This window comes from Castor canadensis, chromosome 13, assembly GCF_047511655.1.
Source record: "Castor canadensis chromosome 13, mCasCan1.hap1v2, whole genome shotgun sequence".
Taxonomy (NCBI): Eukaryota; Metazoa; Chordata; class Mammalia; order Rodentia; family Castoridae; genus Castor; species Castor canadensis.
The window spans coordinates 64,104,662-64,126,311 of NC_133398.1; the positions used below are offsets into that span (position 1 = coordinate 64,104,662).

General features: G+C 41.7%; 1 pseudogene; it reads right to left on the reverse strand.

Annotated features, from left to right (window-relative positions):
- Positions 1-675: 675 nt before the first annotated feature.
- Positions 676-21,650, reverse strand: part of LOC109677787 (citrate synthase, mitochondrial pseudogene) — a 135,859-nt pseudogene continuing 114,884 nt past the window's right edge.

Sequence of the window (21,650 nt, forward strand, 5' to 3'; positions counted from 1 at the left end):
AACCAAGAGGGGAAGACCCAGAGCATTTTCAGCTTAAGGAACAGCATTTATAGAAAGTCTGGAAGGAGGTGTTAAAGTAGTGGGAGAGAGAACACTCCCAGACCTTCATGTTAATGAGCTAATTTTAAAAAGAAATCAAACACTGGGCACCAGTCACAACAAATGCCATGCTTTTATGGTCACCTGGTAGCATTAAAAAAAATTGCCAAAGCATCAAAGCATATCCAGTCTTCCTAGAAAGTGTTTGTGTGCACAGGAGAGGGCCTTGGGGCTTGACACAGCTGACAACCCAACATGTCCTATGAAAAGGGAAGGGGCAGACTTCTGGCTTCTTTGTCTAGAGGGCTGGACAGAGAAAGAGAAAAGCCCCAGAGAGATTGCAGCTTCTCTGTAACTTACTTTGACCTAAGGAAAGAAGAGCCAGATTTTCACTCTAGAGATGGTAAGTGGTCAAATCTAACCCATACCACATGCATTAGTCTTGGTCATCCTACAGTTGGATGGGAAACTCACACCAGGCAGGGAAGGGAACTGGTTAGGGACGAAGGGGTCACTTTCATCTTTAATATTTTAACTTCAAACATTTTCAGTGCCTCAGATACAATTTAATCTTAAATCTTAGGCCCCCTGAAGCAAAAGTGTACTTTATTTTTAAGCTTCCTCATTTTCTTATAGTTAGTTTTCCCCCAACCTCCAGTTTTGCCCTGACTTAGAGTCCACAAACTTCACCAGACCATCTGTGCTCATGGACTTGGGCCTTTCTAGAGGAAAGCCTAAGGGCTCGGCTCCAGATGAGCTGTGCCAGCACACCCAGTGCCCATGAGGTCCCAAACAGGACTGTGTAAATTCATGACATAGTACTGGAGCAGCACACCACTGTGAGCATCTACATTGGGCCAAGGATTCTTAGCCTTGCCCTGCTCCAAGAGGATATTGGGCACGATCTTGTACAGTTGAGCAACCAGCTTAAACATGGGGTCATTAGGCAGGTGTTTCAGAGCAACCTCTTGTTGACAGGAATATCGTGGATCAGTCTTCCTTAGAACTGCATGACCATAACCTGGAACAACCCATCCTGAGTTAAGTGTGTTCCAGATGTAGTCTCGTTACTTCTCATCTGACACATCTTTGCCAACTTCCTTCTGTAGTTGTGTTAGCCAGACAAGCACCTCCTGATTTGCCAATCCATGTAGAGGCCCTGCCAGCCCATTCATTGCTGCTGCAAAGGACAGATAAGGATCTGAAAGGGCACTGCCCACCAAGTGGCTAGTATGGGCACTTACATTGCCACCCTCGTGGTTGCTGTGGATGGTGAGGTACAAACGCATGAGCTCAGTGAACTGGGCATCAGTATAGCCTAACATGTTGGTGAAATTGTGGGACCAGTCCAGCTTAAAATCAATGGCCCCAATAGTGCCGCCCTCTCGGTAAAGATTCTGGTAGATCTTTGCTGCAATACAGGATAGCTTTGCAATCAGATCCATACAGTCTTCATAAATCAATTCCCAGTACTGGTTCAGTTGCTACCCTCTGCATATGCTTGGGCAAAGTTACTTTCACTGTTGAGGACTGTAATGGCTGCACTGAATTGAGACATTGGATGGAGATTGGTAGGAAAGTTGTCCAGCATGGTGACCACATGAGAAGGCAAAGCAGCTCTCTTTGCCCATTCTTGTGAGAGCCAAGATACCTGTTGCTCTGTTGAGATCTGTCCAGTTACCAGCAGCCAAAATAAGCCTTCAGGCAGGGGTTCTTCCCCACCCTTTGCCTTGGGCAGCAGTTTCTGTTATTCCGGGATACTGTGACCTCGGAAACGGATGCCCTCGTCAGGATCAAGAACTGATGTCTCATGTATCAGTCCCTTCATCCCTCTCATGCCACCATACATCATGTCCACAGTAATTTGGCCCACCACCATCTTGCCATGTTGCTGCCAGAAGGACTTAATTCTGGCTTGCTCTTTAGGTATCAGGTTGGCCAGTACATCTTTCAAATTCATAGAAGCACTAACATGCCAAGCAGCAAGAACAAGACAGGATGCATTCTTGGATCCCAAGAGCCAGGCGAACTCCGGGATCTGGCGGGGAGGGAAAGAGGGGAGAGAGCTGCGGCAGCACCTGAGCTGCAGCTGCTGCACCAGAGACAAGGTGGAAAGGAGGCGGCTGAGGAAAAGGGTAGACTCTAGAATTCCAAGTTGAAAATTCTTTTCTCTCAGCACTTGAAAAATACTGTGCCACTTCCTCCAGCTTATGTGGTTATGAGAAAAGTCACTGTCTTTTGGATTCTTCCCCCATAAATAAGAGTCTCACTACTTTTAAGTGTTTGTCTTTGAAAATATTATCTTTGAAAATCAGTTTTTGAAAATTTGGCTATGCTCGTCTAGACATGGATTGATTTGATTTACCTTATTTGAGGTTCATTCACCTTGAGTCTGCAGTTCTATGTGCATGCCAAATTTGGAAAGTTTTCCAAGTCATTATTTCTTTGAATATTTTTCAGCCACACTCAATTTCTTTTTTTATTTATTTTATTTTATTTTATTTTATTTTATTCATATGTGCATACAATGTTTGAGTCATTTCTCCCCCTTCTCCTGCCCCCTCCATTATCCCCCCACCTTACCACCACTAACCCCTCACCACCAGGCAGAAACTTTTTGCCTTTATCTCTAATTTTGTTGAAGAGAGAGTATAAGCAATAATAGGAAGGACCAGGGGTTTTGCTAGTTGAGATAAGGATAGCTATACAGGGAGTTGACTCGCATTGATTTCCTGTGCGTGTGTGTTACCTTCTAGGTTAATTCTTCTAGAACTAACCTTTTCTCTAGTTCCTGGTCCCTTTCTCCTATTGGCCTCAGTCGCTTTAAAGTATCTGCTTTAGTTTCTCTGCGTTGAGGGCAACAAATGCTAGCTAATTTTTTAGGTGTCTTACCTATCCTCACACCTCCCTTGTGTGCTCTCGCTTTATCATGTGATCGAAGTCCAATCCCCTTGTTGTGTTTGCCCTTGATCTAATATCCACATATGAGGGAGAACATACAAATTTTGGTCTTTTGGGCCAGGCTAACCTCACTCAGAATGATGTTCTCCAGTTCCATCCATTTACTTGCAAATGATAACATTTCGTTCTTCTTCATGGCTGCATAAAGTTCTATTGTGTATAGATACCACATTTTCTTGATCCATTTGTCAGTAGTGGGGCATCTTGGCTGTTTCCATAACTTGGCTATTGTGAATAGTGCTGCAATAAACATGGGTGTGCAGGTGCCTCTGGAGTAACCTGAGTCAAATCCTTTTGGGTATATCCCCAAGAGAGCCACACTCAATTTCTTCTCCTTCCAGGACTCAGATGACATGAATGTTAGGTTTTCTGTTGCCAGTTCCACAGATCATTCAGGTACCATTCCTTTGTTTTATTTCTGTCTGTTTTTCTCTCTCTTCAGAATTTCTATCATTTTATCTTCAAAGTTCACTTATTGTTTCTTATGGCCCTGATTCTGCTGCTAAGCCTCTGCATTGAGATTGTTATTCGATGTTGTATTTTTCAGTTCTAAAATTTTCCTTTGATTTTTCTGTGTGAAGATATAACCCATGGAAAATTGTCTCCTTTGCTGTAGTCCCTTTTGGAACTATGTTACTTTGCTTCCTAGTGCTCTTTTCAGTTTAGAAGTAAACCCTCACTTGTGTGATTGCTTGATTAATGTCTGTCCACAAGACTGCAAGCTTGTGAAACCTGTAATTTTTGTTCCACCATGTTCCAGCTCGTAGTAATTGTGTAGCACATCATAGATGCTCAATGGCTTGACATACAGGCTAGCTAGGGGCAGCTGGTGAAATGCAAAGTGGCAAATTTGGTGTTGCCTGTGACATAAAACCAGAGAAATTTAAAAGTTTTAAAGTGTAGGTGTGAATTTTGCATCATTTTACAAGGCAATGTCTATGCAATCTTGCCTTCATCCTTGCGTCTTTTTTTTTTTTTTTTTAAGATAGGGTCTCATTGTGTAGCCCAAGCTGGCTTAGAACTCTCAATCTTCCTGCCTTCAACTCCTGAGTCAGGATTACAGGTGTGTACCACCACATATAGCATTTCCTTGCTTTCTCTTTCTTTTGGGCCAGGATGGAGGGGTGGGGAGGGTTCTCTCAATCAAAGCATAAAATAGTCTTTTTAAGAGTTATGAGGGAAGCTTATTAATCTCTAATATGAGAACACCATCATCTCATTAAACAATTTAGATTGAATATGTTAATACAGAAGATGTTTTAAAAAAAAGAATAATTACAAAGGGACTTCAAGAGGATAATTACAAATGGGAAATGTTGAATCTGAATAAAATTCCTATTTTCTTAATTACTGAAGCCCTCTCCTAACAAGAGCCTGAAACCATCTCTATTTAAATACTGTATGTCATGAGGGTCTCTCCAGGCATTGGGGAAAATATAATCAAGCTATTAGTGAGGCACTGTCCCCAGCCCTCCAAGAATGCAAAGTCAGAGACTGTTGGCCTACATGGGTAAACTAAATTCAAGACCTGGTCTTGAATGAGTTAGACTCCTTAGGGAAGATGGCTGCATTTCAGTCAGCAACTCAATTGCACTGAATTTTTTGTTTTGTTTTTGTTTATTTGTTATTAGCTGAGTAGATTCCTGTCTCTGGCTGAAAGTAAAACTTCTAAGGCAGTAGTTTTTACCGAACCCTGAGGGATTCTCCAGAGAGAGTACCAGAAGAAATCATCTGCCCAGCAACCCTGACTAGGTCCTGCACATCAAGATTTCTCAACTAGGACATGGTGGCACATGCCTGTCATCCCAGCTATGCAAGAGGTAGAACTAGGAGGATCATAGTCCAAGGCTAGCTGGGGCAAAAGCAAACAAACAAACAAAAGAGCTGGAGGCATGCATTAAGTGGTAGAAAGCCCTGAGTTCAAAACCCCAGTACCTTGCTTCTCAATTCCAGAAACTTCTAATATTTATCTGAAAGAGTTCTTTAACAATAATTCATTAGGTGAGTTACTAAGAGTCACTAAAATTTGATATTGACAAATTTAATTTAGCAGATTGCTAGAGTTTATAAGGCTCTACCTCAAAAATAATCAACACAAAAAAGGGCTGGCAGAGTGACTTGAGTAGTACAGCTTCTGCCTAGCAAGTATAAGGTCCTGCATTCAAACCCCAATACTGCAAAAATTAATCAATCAGTTAATTAGTAAAATTGTCTTTTCCCACTCAATAAGATTTCCTGAAAAATTGAAAAGCTGTTGCATTTATCAATAGTTTATTCTTTTCATTGCTAAGTTATATCCATAATGAGGATATACCAGTTTGTTTAATCATAGAACATCTGGATTTTTTCCAATTTGGACTACTGCAATTAAAGCTACCACTAACATTCAAGTATGGGTTTTTGTGTAAACCTAAGTTTTAATTTCTCTGGAATAAATAAATGCACAGAAGTGAAATTGCTAACTTTCCAACGTTAGCATTTTGGTTTCTGTCTGCTATATCCTACCCTGTAAAATTGCATCCACCAGTTAGATCACAATACCTGAGGGGTTTTGGGCCACCTCACAGATCAGTGAGTATGTCATCTTACTTGCAAGTATGCTTCAGGGTGCACACTGGCTTAGCATACACTGTCAATTGCCAACTTTCAAGGCAGGCTGAACTGGTTTTAAACCCCAGTTCTGCCCATCTAGCTTAGGGTAATTATCTTAGCCTCTCTGAGCTCTAGTTTCTTTATGTTGTAAAATGAGAACAACATCCATACATGAGAGTTGAGAAGATAGGATGAGACAACCCATGCATGCTTGCTGGCATGGATAGGAGTACAGTAAGCGTTCATTCCCTTCCTTCTTGTGGACATGGGCATAGTAGCACCTCTGTACCTTCTGCAAGGTTTCCCTAGCTCTGGCTAGCTTCACCACCCCCTTGCTCCTCTGCCCATAGAACTTTTATTTCACATGCTCTGTTAAATTTCTATGATGCACAGAATCACTGTAGTGGTGACGGTGGTCCCCTCCTCTCCCTGGGAAGGACAGATCAAGTGGGACACTTGGTCATTTGGCCTCTCAGACTTCTGTGTTTCAACAACTTGCCCAGAGGACAGAGAGCAGACAGAGGCTCAGAGTAGGGCAGCAAGATGGTATATTTAGAGCTTGATCACACCACTGCTCAAAATGACAACATGTGGACTAAGAGAAGTTATTTCCCCAGACAGCCACCAAAGCAGAATCCTGAAAGAAGGACTATTCTAGAAAGCAGAGATTATTTACCCCTGAAGATCCCCAGGGACCACAGAGATTTGCAGCTATAGCCCTCCACTCATGTGTCAAGACCTGCACCAGCAATCTTCTTGATTTAAATGCAGAATAAATGTTTCCTGTCCTCCCCTTACCTGCATGGCTCTTTAAATAGATACAAAGACTCCACTGCCACCCACATGTGTGACATCTCTCAGAAGACAACTCCCTGAATGTGGCTTGTAGTAGACTTGACCTTCACTAGTAGACTGCCCTAGCCAAAACTTAGCTCTGCTTGTCTCTGACTAGGGAAGTCTGAACCTGACCTGACTTAGGCAGGTCTGAATCTCCATGTGCCTCAGATTCCACAAGTGTGAAGTAGAAATGATAACAATAGGGTCACTGTCAAGATTAAGTCAGTAATATGGTGGCACACTTAGAATAGTGCCAGCATCTAGGAACACACACAGAAGCTTTACTACTATGGCAGGATTTGCCAATAGGAACTTGATACCCATCAGAAGGACCAATGATGACAATAGCAGGAACTGGGTCTGGCCTTCTGTGGCCCCTGCCACCACTCTTCTGCTCCCCTGCACTGCTGCAGCTGCTGCTTGAAAATCTTCTTTCCACACCCACCTACTCCAAATCATCTATCTTCAGTAAGCAGAGAATTTAATGCTGAATCATTTCTGCAGAGCCAGTGAGCCCTTATCTCCACCAGCCATCTGAGCCAATGAGCCCAAGACAGTAGAGGTTCTCCCTGCTCCACTCTGTGGAACTCTCTAGCGTCTGCTTTAGCATTTTTCCAGGTATGAAGACATGTTTAACCATGCCCATTAGTATGGTCCCACTCTAAGCACTTCTTATTTCCTCCTCCCCCTCTTCATTTTAACTGTGCCAACACAGTAGTGAAAAAGACAAGCTCTGTAGTGTGATTTCCAAGGTTGTGTCTTCTTCTCTGTGCATTAGTCTCCTTCTCTGTGTACATGTAAGTGTACACATGTAAGTTATAGTGTATCATGGGCTTATAGGAAAACTAAATGAGTCTTTATATGCAAACATTGGGAGTAGAGTGTGGTGTCTTGCACATGAGTGGATACTCAACAAATTTTTTTGATTTATTTCTTAGCTTTTGTTTCTATGATTTATTAGCTTTTGTTTTTGATTTTGGTGGTCAGGGCCTCATGCTTGCTAAGCATGCTCAATGACTGAGTTACATTTCCAGTTTCTATTATATTCTTCCTTCCATCCTTAATCTACATTCTTCAGTGGATGCACTGATGCTCAGCACTCACCTGGTTTTTGTTTGTTTGTCTTGGTTTGGTTACTGTTGTCATTTTTTGGAGGAACTGGGGTTTGAACTCAGAGCCTTATACTTGCTAGGCAAGCACTCCACTTGAACAATATTTCCGTCCCCATCTACTTTTTTCTCAAAACAAGAGTTGCTTAATTTTAATACCAACAGGAAACAAGATCACCACTCTCTAACCACCCGTGCAATACACACGTGCACGCGCACACACACACACACACACACACACACAGACCCAGACAGCCTTCTGAGGCTGAGTGGCTCCTGTGGAGATACCATGAAGAGATTGCAAAGGGAGCTCAGTACGGTTCCATTGTCTACTCCTCAGAGATGGTTTAGAGCTGGAGTTTCTGAAGCTGCAGGGAGGAGATGGTCCCTTGCTGAATGAGAGAGTCTATATCTCATATCTCCTTCACAGGAGTCCATATGCACTGTGACTTACATCAGCTATTGTTTTCCAATTTCTTTTGTGCCCACCTGCTGTCTAAGCTAATTTAATAGCCTCCATAGCACTGGGAAGCCGGATGTTCGGATGTTCACAGGAGTGGGGAGGAGGCTGAAAGACAACCCAAGTGAGGAAAGTTAGCACTGACAGAGCCATACATCCAGGCATTAAATAAAATAAGCACATAGGTTAAAAATCCTAGAGATGCTTCTGCTAACATCCAATCAGCAAAAATGGCCCTCTAAGGGAAAAATCTGCCTTTCCTCACCTTCCTAGAAAGTGATCCCTAACATGAGTGAAGGAGTTCAAGACCCTCTCTTCTGTGGCTGGAACTCTGTGCCTCCTGACTGGGGTGGAGCGTGTATGTGATTGTATGTATGTTTGTGTTGTGGGTAGTGTACGTGTTCCTGTCAGTGGAGGACGGGTAATGAGGAGAAGGAATAAAAAACGGATCAAAAATTATTAATTCTTCACCAGGTACAATAGAATATGCCAGTAATCCCAACTACTCAGGATACAGAGATAGGAAGCTTGCAGTCTGAAGGTGGCCCAGACAAAAGTGGAGATCCTATATGAAGAACAAGTTGGCAAGCAAAAAGACTAGGGATGTGGTTCAAGTGATAGCAAGGCCCTGAGTTCAATCCCCAGTACTGCCAAAAAATATTAATTCTTCTATCTAAGCTAGTCCATGTCCCCAGCACTGGTACCTTCTACCAATAGTGGCCTATTGGAGGTATTTGTCACTTGACCATCCAGGACAGTGTCTTTGGGATATAAGACAGATGACCAGAGAAAATTTTAAATAGTTGGACTGCCCTGCTTAATTTGCATGGGTTCATGTTCATTTCATTTTTTTTCATTAGGGGAAAATATACATGAAGCTTAGACAATATTTTCTAGTTCCCTATGACTTTTCATGTACAAACATGTATGTTGAGTGTGGTTTTCCTGTTGGAGTAAAATGAGAAATGAGTCTAGTGAGTTCCCTCTGCTTCATGCCCTCTGAAGGAAAACTTAACCCTAATTCTCCTACTCAGATATTTCTCCCTTCTTGCATCTAAAGGGGCAGGTCTCTCTCTCTCTCTCTCTCTCTCTCTCTCTCTCTCTCTCTCTCCCCTCTCTCTCCTTGATGCTTTGATTGACTCTTTCCTATTATGCTATAAATCAATAGGAGGAAAACTATCCTGAACCACTCTCATTTCCCTCACAGTGTCAGCACTGCCAGGACACTGAATAGATGTTCAATGAAACTGGTAGTGAGCAGTTTTGTTCCTCTTGTCATGATGTTTTTATTTCAGGGAATTCATTAACATTTCTCTCCTTTAGTGACCTGAAAATGTATCTTTTTTTTGTCTTGCCATACCACCTCCCCACCCAAGTTTCCTTAGTGACCTACTCATCTACCCAGTCATCCAATCAGAAATCAGGCATCATCCTGAACTCTCCTAACTAACTCAGGATAATCTAGGCTGTGTTGTGATTACAAACCAAATGACTTACCAAATGAAAAGGTTTATTTTCATTTAACTATGTGACCATGATAGATCAGTTGAGAACTTATAAATACTTCATATATTACTTCTAATTACAGACCACAAGGTAAGATTAGCCTCAGAAACCTGCACACTCATGTTTATTGCAGCACTATTTACAATAGCCAAGTATGGAAACAGCCAAGATGCCCCACTACTGACAAATGGATCAAGAAAATGTGGTAACACCAACAACAGGTGTTGGGAGGATGCGGGGAAAAAGGAACCCTTTTACACTGTTGGTGGGAATGTAGACTAGTACAACCACTCTGGAAAAAAATTTGGAGGCTACTTAAAAAGATGGACATCGATCTACCATTTGATCCAGCAATACCACTCTTGGGGATATACCCAAAAGACTGTTACTCCAGAGGCACCTGCACATCCATGTTTATTGCGGCACTATTCACAATAGCCAAGTTATGGAAACAGCCAAGATGTCCCAGCACTGACGAATGGATTAAGAAAATGTGGTATCTATACACAATGGAATTTTATGCAGCCATGAAGAAGAACGAAATGTTATCATTCGCTGGTAAATGGATGGAATTGGAGAACATCATTCTGAGTGAGGTTAGCCTGGCTCAAAAGACCAAAAATCGTATGTTCTCCCTCATATGTGGACATTAGATCAAGGGCAAACACAACAAGGGGATTGGACTATGAGCACATGATAAAAGCGAGAGCACACAAGGGAGGGGTGAGGATAGGTAAGACACCTAAAAAACTAGCTAGCATTTGTTGCCCTTAACGCAGAGAAACTAAAGCAGATACCTTAAAGCAACTGAGGCCAATAGGAAAAGGGGACCAGGAACTAGAGAAAAGGTTAGATCAAAAAGAATTAACCTAGAAGGTAACACCCACACACAGGAAATCAATGTGAGTCAATGCCCTGTATAGCTATCCTTATCTCAACCAGCAAAACCCCTTGTTCCTTCCTATTATTGCTTATACTCTCTCTACAACAAAATTAGAGATAAGGGCAAAATAGTTTCTGCTGGGTATTGAGGGGGGGAGTGGGAGGGGGTGGAGTGGGTGGTAAGGGAGGGGGTGGGGGCAGGGGGGAGAAATGAACCAAGCCTTGTATGCACATATGAATAATAAAAGAAAAATGAAAAAAAAAAAAAAAAAAAAAAAAAGAAAATGTGGTATCTATACACAATGGAATTTTATGCAGCCATGAAGAAGAACGAAATGTTATCATTCGCTGGTAAATGGATGGAATTGGAGAACATCATTCTGAGTGAGGTTAGCCTGGCCCAAAAGACCAAAAATCGTATGTTCTCCCTCATATGTGGACATTAGATCAAGGGCAAACACAACAAGGGGATTGGACTTTGAGCACATGAAAAAAGCGAGAGCACACAAGGGAGGTGTGAGGATAGGTAAGACACCTAAAATATTAGCTAGCATTTGTTGCCCTTAACGCAAAGAAACTAAAGCAGATACCTTAAAAGCAACTGAGGCCAATAGGAGAAGGGGACTAGGAACTAGAGAAAAGGTTAGATCAAGAAGAATTAACCTAGAAGGTAACACACATGCACAGGAAATTAATGCAAGTCAACTCCCTGTATAGCTATCCTTATCTCAACCAGCAAAAACTCTTGTTCCTTCCTATTATTGCTTATACTCTCTCTTCAACAAAATTAGGGATAAGGGCAAAATAGTTTCTGCTGGGTATTGAGGGGGTGGGGGGAGAGGGAGGGGGTGGAGTGGGTGATAAGGGAGGGGGTTGGGGCAGAGGGAAGAAATGACCCAAGCATTGTATGCACATATGAATAACAAAAAATAAATAAATAAAAAAGATTAGCCTCAGAGATCTACCTAACTGCAGGGGATTGGGAAATTCAGGGGCCAAATGGAATTTTAAGTGACCACCATTTGCTCAGAATGTGTGCCATATTTCCTTCTAACCCGTGATATTTCTGTCACCAATTCCTGTCTACCACAACTTTCCACTTCTATAAATCCTGGCTATTCCTTCCAGCTCCCAAAGATCTTGCTCATTTCAAGTCCTCCTCACCATTGCCTTCAGTATTAACTCTAAGGCAAAGGTCCGCCACCCTCAACAGACATAATAACATTCTTGAAACAGATATCTAATAGTGTCAGTCCTCCTCCTCACAACATTTATGTAGTGGGGGCTGGAGAGGTACTGGGATTTGAATTTCACACTTACTAGGCAGGCACTCTACCACGTGAGCCACTCTATCTGCTCTTTTTGTGTGTGTGTGTGCTATTTTCAAGATAGGGACTTGAGAATTATTCACCTGAGGTTGGCTTTGAACTATGATCCTCCTGATCTCTGCTTCCTGAGTAGCCAGGATTACAGACATGAGCCACTGGTGTCTGGCTCCCTACAACATTTTAACAGATCCAATCACCTACAGGATACCTTTCTTAGCATGACCCATGAGTCCATCTCACATCAGCTCAGCCCACCTGTCCAGACTCATTTCCTCATAGTACACAAAGTAACTTGGCCAAGGGTTATGAAGAAGCTGAAATCCAGCCCATCTCCACTTGTCAAGCCTTGATCTCTGGTGACAGGCTGCATCTTCTGGAAAAGGGGATAGCTTGGGCGCCTTTGTAAAATTCAGACAAATGTACTCTCTGATCGCTAAGCTGCCCAGAGAAGGGCACTTTTTTCTGTCCCACACAAAGGCTTTCTATTGGGTAGAAATATAGATTATTAGCAGTTCTCCAGATTTAGTGTCCCATTTCTCACCTCCAGGCACCCCTCCTACAAATGTTCACCCCACTCACTTGCTGCTGTGGTAAACATTCCTCAATCCAGAACAACTCTTCTCGGATGTATCCTCACACATTCACAGTCAGAGGTAATCATTTCCTCCTTGTTTTAATTTAGATTCCTCCAAAAGCAAGCCCTGAGACAGGCTTTGGGTGAGGTCGTTTATTTGGAGGATGATCCCTAGGAAGCATAAATGAAGGAATAGTGAAAGTGAAAGAGAAAAGCCAGTAAGGTAGGTTAATGAGGTATCACAGCTTCCCATTCCCACAGGGAAGTTCTTGGGACACCATGAAGAAGATGTTCACAAGGAAAATAGGCACTGGAGTATCCACCCACTGACTCCTATTCCTCATCATTTGGGGTTTGCCTTTAAGGATATTAAGTGTGTAGAATGTCTTGGATTTCTTGAAACATCAGTGCAAGATCCATGGCACTGGTGAAAAGCCACAAGGTAGAGATGCAAACACAAGTTGCTCAGCTTCCCACTCGGAGTCACTTTCTTCTGCTATCAGAAAAGGCTTGAGGCTACAGCTGAGTAGCTTTCCTAGCCTACTTCTGGAACTGGAAGCTTGAAGACCCAGAGGCTTCTTTTCATTTTGAATTATCTCTGTTCATTTCAACCCACTTTTAAAATATAGGGGTTTTTTTTTAAATATATCAAGCTATATTCTGCTTCACTGGGCAAATGCCACATCCAGATTTCTTCTGAGATTGGCCTTTTTCTGTCTCATGCAAGGTGTCAAGCCACTTTGCAACAAAGTCCTTCAGAGTAAGTTCCTAGATACTCTGCTGTCGAGCAAAAAACGTTTGAGGCATACCATGAAAATTCTTATGAGTACTACTATTTACTTGGTGTTTATAAAATACATACTTCTGACTTCTTAACATCAGGTTTTATAGTCACAACCTTGACTATTTTTACCCCAAGACAATGTTTTCATGTGTTGAGTTTAATTTTTTCCCTAAGACAACTCTTACCTTGAGGTCTTTCTGCTGGCTTTATCTTGCAGCCTCTATATTTCTTCTAAATTGTGCTTGGAAACAAGTTTCCTTTTAAGCTCATCTCTTTTTAATGCTACCTTCCCATGCATTGTTTTTTAAAAAAAAATACCGCTTGGCACTTTCAATATTCTTCCTAGTAATCTCCTTAACAAAAGCTACCTGTTCATTGGATGTGTTTTCTATTTTTCACATTACTACAGACAACAGTGTTGCCAAACTTTTCACCACCACATACCATGGTTAGGTATCCTTTTCTCTAGCTTCCACCATCAGCTTCCTAACTGACTATCTTTTAAGCCTTCACTACTTGTCACCTTGAGAACATTTTAGCCTCTGCCAGTCCCAAAACCAGTGCCATATGAGTGATATGGGATAGGGGGTTTATTAAGCCAAGAGCAACCTTGTGTCTTTGTATCTCTGCCTCATGGTTTTTTCTAGCACTATGGAGCTTACATAACCACAGGAGAAACTAGTGAAGTTGGAGGATTCTGAAAGGTCATTAACAGGCATCACAAATGAGAGCTGGTGAGTCAGTGGAGGACTGTTGTTTCAATATCTGGCAGTGGGCTTGGTGTCACAATAGGTCACAGGGCTAGTGGTAAGGAGGAAAACCTGGTTGTGAAATGGGAAGATAGAGGAAAAAATGAAATGCATAAGGACATACTGAAACTCACATCTGACTCTCATCACCTCTACCTCAAAGATGCATGTTCCCTCATCACATGCCTGGTTCAGGAGGCTAAAGGAGGAAATTCTGCAAAATCTGGAAGATCTGCAGGTTCAGATCTTCCAGAAGATCTGTCCCCTGACCAGAAGATAAGCAGCAGATTCGTGAGGACAGGCATGAGCCAAGGCAGCTCCTGGTGCCCTGGCCCGACCTTCAGAGCAGGCTTGCTGTTGCTTCCCTTCTGCTTTACCAGCCTACCTAGTAGTCCAGACTCACCCAGCACCATGCCAGGAGAGGAATCTGGAAAACGGTGCTCTACTTTAGATAAGTCAACAACATAGAACCCATCTAAAAGGCTCAAAGCTCATAATTCCTGTTTTAAGAAAGTATTTAATAAATGTTAAATATTTATTTGCATTCTTACCACCCAGCCCAAAGCTTAACATATAGCAAGTGCTCCAACAATGTTTGTTCAACAGAAACTTGATTTTTATATCATATTGATTGCTGTGTCTTGCACTCTTAAACATTTCCGCAACAGAAATTACTTCTTTCTTTTTACAAAGAGAAGAACCTTCTGCACCAAACTAATACTTGATTAATTTATCTCCCCCTGGGACAGTTTAGTGCTGAGAACTAAAGCACACTAGATAGATTCTACTCACCCCAGAACACAGCAGCATTAAAATCCATTTGAACTCAGCAGTAAGAAGAAAGATGAGCTCATGATGTTACTATTTTCAATGAGGCCTGAGTGAGAGTCAAGCAGTGTCCATGCTTGAACACTTTCTCCTCATTAGCACTTCAGTCCCTGCACTCAGCTCCCAGCCCCACCTCGTGACCCAACTCAGACAAGGGGAAATGAGTGATGAGGTGATAATGAGGAGAAAATGTCCTGCCCTGCTCCAGGCCTGGCTGGTACAAAGCTAGACCATGGGAATGAGACTATACCTGGCTGTTTTTAAATCTATCCTCACTTGGGAAGCAGCCTGATGAAAATTCATCATAATGAAGAGGAAGAGGCTGTAGCAGCAACAAGCACAGGGAAGAGTCTCAGCCGAGGCTCATTGAATAAACTCAGGGGTTTTTTTTGTTTGTTTTTTGGGGTTTTTTTGCGGTATTGGGGTTTGAACTCAGGGACTCATACTCACTAGGCAGGCACTCTACCATTCAAGCCACTCTGCCAGTCCTTTTCTGCGGTGGATATTTTCAAGAAAGGGTCTCAATTTCACAGACTGTTTGCCCCAGCTGGCTTAGAACCACAATCTTCTTGATCTCTGCCTCCTGAGTAGCTAGGATTACAGGCATGAGCCACTGGCGCCCAGCTCAGATCTTCTTATGATAGATCTTTTAGAAAATCCTAGCCTTGCTTTCTACTACTTCACAATACTTGTACATGAGTGTATTGGAAGGAAGGAAGAAAGGAAGGGAGGAGACCCATTTTCCTGCTGGAACCTAGTTCACATGTCTGGCTTTAGCATTAAAAGTGGCATGGAACTTGACTTTAAAGGTGTAAATCTCAACGAGAAAAAAAATCACTTCACCAAAATGTAAAATGGGAGTCCAAAAGGTAAAGGGTGTTCATGATTTTGACAAATGTCCACTGTACAGCATGGACAGGAGACAAGATCACCAGAAGGTTCCTGTTCAACATGAAATTAGATAAAGGGAAACTAAGAATATGAATTGAATTTTTTTCATAGCATTAAACTCTAATAACGTTTTAAACTCAATGTCACAATTTATTCATTTAGTAAAATACAGTGGCATTCATTAGATACAAGACTGTTCTGTGAAGTCAGGAGATAAAAGGAGACAATGGCGAGTTGATCCAAATTAAACTAGGTTCCTGCTCTCAAGGAGTTTGCAAAATCTTTGGTAAAACAAGAAGCAAAGAAGTTATAAGCAGAATCAAGGTCCAGAATGAAACTGCATGACACTGAAAGAACAGAAAGGAACCACATCTCTAAGATGGAGGATGTTGAGATCGAAGAAGTTACGCACAGGAAGAGTTGACAATGAGATGCTGAAGGTATGCAGGTTGAAAGCTGGTACTAGAGAAGAGGAGGCTTAGAACAAGAGGCAGAACAGGGAACTTGGAAGGCATAGGTGGGGGACAGAAGGCCAGAGTTTAGGCAACAGGTAGATTTTTCAAGACAAAAGGGAATTGCTCAATCCTGACTGTGGAAGCAGAGTCTGGAAGCAGCAGAGAGCCAAGAAAGCATGAATCTCAACGCAGTCCAAGAATAAGGGTACTGAGCCTAGGGGATAGGAGTCTTCTGGATGAGAACAAGGGAAGCTGGATTGGAAAGAAACATCTGATGTTCAGGTGAGATGAAGATAAAGGAATATTTACATGAAGGAAGAGGCAGGTGCAAGGTGTTCACCCTATGCAACACACCATCCATAGCACTTCAGCGAAGGACACTACTCCCTTTTGTCTGCCTTCTTTAGCCACACTACTTTCCATTCTTTTCTCTTTTCCTCCCATATCTGCCTGTCAGAGCCATCTGTACTTTTATTTTCCTTTTCAATACACAGAGCTAGTATAATCTTTCAGAAGTTGGCCTGAAGAGAAGAAAGAGCATTTTTCCTATTAGCATGTACATCTCCTGGGCAAAGAACTGGAAATCACCTTCTGCATGCCAGAATGAGTACAACTTTGACACCTGATTTCCCAAAGCATCAGTAATAACCCTGACTCCCTGCAAAAGCTATAACTTTAATAAAAAAACAGGTCACATGTCAGACACCAGTATTTCCAGAACATGCAAACACACACGTACACCCTATCACAAATAACTCACAAAAGAAAATGAAATCTCCAACAGTATCCCCCCCACCAGTTTCTCTAAGAAATTCCCTGGGGAAAAAAGAGAGGAGTGTCTAAATGTTCTCAATTCTCAAGATGAAATGTACAATGTTTTGCGGTTGTCATGGATATAGTTCTGATCCACAGAGATTGATGGGAACATGCAGTCTTTATCTCATTACTGAAACTCAGTTGGAAGATGGTTGACATGGCAGTAGTTAAAAGAAAAAAAAAGGTACACATAAATTTGGGTTCCAGTTTTGGCTCTTTTACTATTGACTATGTGACATTGAAGAGTTACCTAACTCTCAGTATTCTCTCCTATAAAACGTGCATAAGATTTCACCTCAAAGGGCTGTTGTGAGAAGTAAAGAAATGTATGCAATAGACCTAGTGCAGTAGCAAGCAAATCATAACTATTACTAGTACTGTTGTTACTGGTTATGATAACCATCATCACATTTATTATTGAACTGAAGGGCCCATTTAGCTCAGTGGAAAACAGAAGTCCTCCATCCCCACTCTGTGCATTCATCGCTAATAAATGAAAAGGCCACCTTCTTGGTATTTGGATAATGGAAATATTTTGACTCTGCTGAACATAACGATGAGCCTGCAGATGGGATCATGGAGGGAAAAGAGCCAGCAGTCTCTTAGGAACTCCATACGCAGCTTGCCCCCTTCTCATTCTTACTACTCCCACCCCCTCTCCTTTCTCAAATGCTTGCTTCTTCATTATAGGAAGTTTAGGAGATACCTCTCTCTCTCTCTCCCTCTACAGAAAATAACGAGTGTACTAGAGCAGTGCCTCTGTAGAAAATAAACTGTATGTCTAGAAAAGTCCTGTCATTGCTCTACCCAATCTCTAATGAAAGAGATTGTTTGCAAGCAGATACAATTAAATTATAAGCTCTATTGACCTTAACAGGTGCTATTTGGGCAAAAAAAACCATTGAGTTATCAGACTTATGATACCTGAACATTGGGTAGTCAGCTTTGCCACCCCAGGCCCCAACCCTAGAGATTCATTCCCTGAAGTCCATTTAAAAATATGAATCTTCAAGGTGAGGGGAAAAGAGAACTTGATCATGCTGTGGTGCTAATGTTGAACCTGGTTCACTGTGGCTTAGTTTCTTGGCCAAGCTTCTCTCTTTGGGAAAATGGAGGAATGCTGAGGATTATAAGTGCCTCCTACAGTTCTGAGAAGACAAAACAAGAACTGGAATGGAGAACACAGGATTTGAACACTATGAAAGTTCCAGAGTTCTTGCACCATATAAGGAATCATTATTGAGCTCTTTCTCTCTGGCAAATACAAGCTTGAAAAAAATGCAAGCTTTTAGAATTCACCCTTGAAGATCCCAGATAAGTAGCCTTGAGCTGAGTTCAGGGCTTGAACTCAGGGCCTACAACTTGAGCCACTCCACCTGCTCTTTTTTTTTTTCTTTTTTTTTTTTTTTTTTGTGCTGGCTATTTTCAAGATAGGGTCTCGTAAACTATTTGCCCAGTCTGGTTTGAACTGAGATCGTCCTGATCTCTGCCTCCTGAGTAGCTAGGATAATAGGCGTGAGCCACCGGTGCCCGGCAGAATATGCACTTTTAACAAACCCTCCAAGTGGTTTGCTGAAGTGGGACAGATGTTATCCTCAGAATTCACTGTCCTGCCCAGGTAGGGCTAATTCCTGGGCCTAGCTCATAGGGTTAATCTGGCCCAACAGGAAAGGCCTGAGGAGAGAGGAAACTGTTGAATGGTGGCAGGAGTGAATACTACAAAAGGTAAGAGAAAGTACTGACAGAAGTTCTCAGTGCCTTCCTCCAGCTGCAGAGCACTGAGGGTTAACTTGGGTGAGGAACCAAGGGAACAGATAGCAGTCTTCAGAGAAGAAAATGCTTTCAAAAAACCATTGTGCAGATCCCAGACACCAACCATAGGCCCTGAAATTCTAGTTTAAAGCAATTCAGTTTCTGCTCCATTCAGCAGGCCAATGAATTGCAGGCATTTGCACTTCTGTGGTATCTTTCAAGCCAGAGAGCCTCAAAGCCCTTTTCAAACACAAATCTGTTCAGCCTCATAACCTGTCTGAGAGATTTTGCCAAGGGATAGCAGGATCACTTCCCTCCCTACCTCAAGGGCAGCCTTTTGGGCAGTGGGAGGTAGGAGGTAGGAAGCCAAGGCTGTTTAACAGTCACTTAACCAGGCATCTTGACAACTCAGAGGGAAAAGGATCCACTTGGGAGCAGACATTTCTGGGACACTTAGTCTGAGGCATGGAATTACAGAAATACCTGGATAGCCACATCTGCCTTTTTGGCTTTAATTTTGTCCTTGTTTAGCCTGAATAGTGTCTGCTGATTTGGCAGACACTGAGAGTTGGTTTCCAAAGTCTTTCTTACTTGTTCCTTGTAATAGAACCTCAGCTTTTTTCTGGGGCACAAGTACCTCAGAAGGTAAACCATGATTCCCTTCAACCAACTTAGCAATCTTCTTCCACTTTTCCCAGGCTTCCTTGTGGCTCTGAGTGACCTATAATTTAGATTTGGCCAATGAAATAGAAGAGAAAAATCTGCTGGGCAGGAATTTGTCAGAATTTGCTATGCTAAGGTTACAAATTAACTCTAATTTTTCAAGAGCTTAATATAATAAAGGTTTATTTTTCTTTCATATTATAATTACAATCCAATTATTGAGGAAACTATTCCACACTCATCTGGGAACACAAAGTACGAAGCCTCCATTATCTTATGATGAACCTGTCTAGAAGCTGTGGTCTCCAAGGTCACCACAGAAGTCAGAAGAGATACCCTCGAGACCTTAAGAATGCACTCCTTTTGTAGGCACTTGTCAATCATACCCATCAACAATGGGTTCCTCCCTAATCTGAGCCTTAATTTGATATGTCTGAAGTATGAAGAACAATTAACTACTTGAGTATTGCATAACTTCAAAAGTCTCCTGCAATGAAATGTATGCAAATGATCATGTCTATTATTGGCCTGATAACAATTTTTCAGCTATAACTTAAAAGGGGAGTGGTTTCAGATATCATGTTTCATTTGATCCAATGAAATATTCAACTAACTTTATTTCACGTGGGTAGTAATTTTTCTTCTCTTCCTGGAGCAGAAAGAAGTTTCAGTGCAGTAATAATGAATTTGTGTCATTTTAGTATGGACATTCAACTCCTTTTCAGCACAGTGTTGCTCTGGGTATGAAGAAGTTAGAGGATCCTCTGAGATGAAAGTTATCCCTTTCCTACCTATTGTCACGTTCGGTTAGAAGACACAGCTTATGAAAATGGAAGTTGTTTTTTGATTCAATACTATATAGTGAGAGAGGAGAAAAAGAAACAGGAAATGGGTAAGCTAAAAGCTAAGGTACAGGTGAGGGAGGACCACAAGAGAGAGCAGTAAGTAACAGACTACACTTAGACTTTCAGAAGATAGAGCTCTTCAGGTTAAAACCACCACTTAGGTGTTTTCCATTTCTCATTAACTGCCCTGTGTACCTCTGCTTTTTCCCAGATTTGCTTTCGGCCAAGCTGCCTCCCAGAAAGTGAGACTCTGCCAAATTCTGACAAAAAAAAAAAAAGGCAAGAGAGAATCATGTAAGACCTGGTGGGATAATGTCGGTTTTATTCAACTAAGGAGGAAACTGTTAATAAACACCTGTGGCATTTAATGGTGTGGCTTTCATTTTGAACACATCATTGCTTGATGTTGAATCCATCCATTCTGATAACAAACACCAAGACTATGGAACTTTGGCTTTTCACCAATAAATAAATAAATAATAGGCACACAGCGCAGGGACTTATTTTGCACGCTGGAAGGAGGGAGGTTTGTGACCCCCCTGCATGTGTTTGCATCTTATGAACTCTATTCAGCCGCATGGCCTCCCATTCGTCTCTCTGGAAATCCAATTTCCCTCTTGCAGGTTCTTCTGCCAGTTTTCTAATTTTCACATCAAACTGCATATTACTCATTGTCAGGGTGGTTGTTCTGGAAGAGTCATTAAGAGTCTTAAACCCTTTACCAATGTTTTCAGTTCAGCTGCAGACAATTGCCAGGCCTCATGTTTTGCAAAAGACCATTGCCACCTCCCCCAAAAGCTCAAAATTTCAAACCTGCAGGCACTTAGTCCAGGCCAGAGCCAGTGAGAATTATGCTTTCTGAAAGGTAAGTACAAATTCTTGAATACAACAAAATGGCTCTTTCCAGTGGACCCAGGAATGTGTGATTCATTTCTCTATTCCCTGTCCTTAGCACACAATAGACTCAATAAATCATTGATGAAAACAATGAATAAATGATTAAATGAATGGTACTTGTATATATATATATTCACTTCTATAAGATTACCTGGATATATATTACACATATGTAAAAACAAGCTATTGCATTTAGTAGAAGCACACTTTTACTTAACTTATTTATATAAACAAAAAGTATCTCCTTTTATTCTAAAAGGATCACTAATTGTGCTTTAAGTGGTAGCTTTGATTGAGAAAATCCACTTTAATTTGTCCGAATGTTTGCTCCTTACTAAGTTTCCATGCTCTGATTCTTCCCAGATCTACAGCTTCCAAACCCATACAGTTTCTAGGCTCCTTGGTCATCCCATTTCTCCAAATTCTCAAAATGAGAATTTGCATGTCTTCTGAGAACATGCATAGAATATGCATGTGGAGCAGGAGTCCATCATGGTAAGAGGTTTCTATAGTCTATCGCAGATAGAATGGAGCAGTTCAGCTAGAAATCCAACTCCCTGGGGTCATTTGGATACCCATCTGTTCTCCAAATATTTCCACTTCACTCAGATGATGGGAACATCAGTGTAGGAACCTGGCTTTTTAGAAGTCCTGCGCTATGAACTTATACCTAGAAATTTCC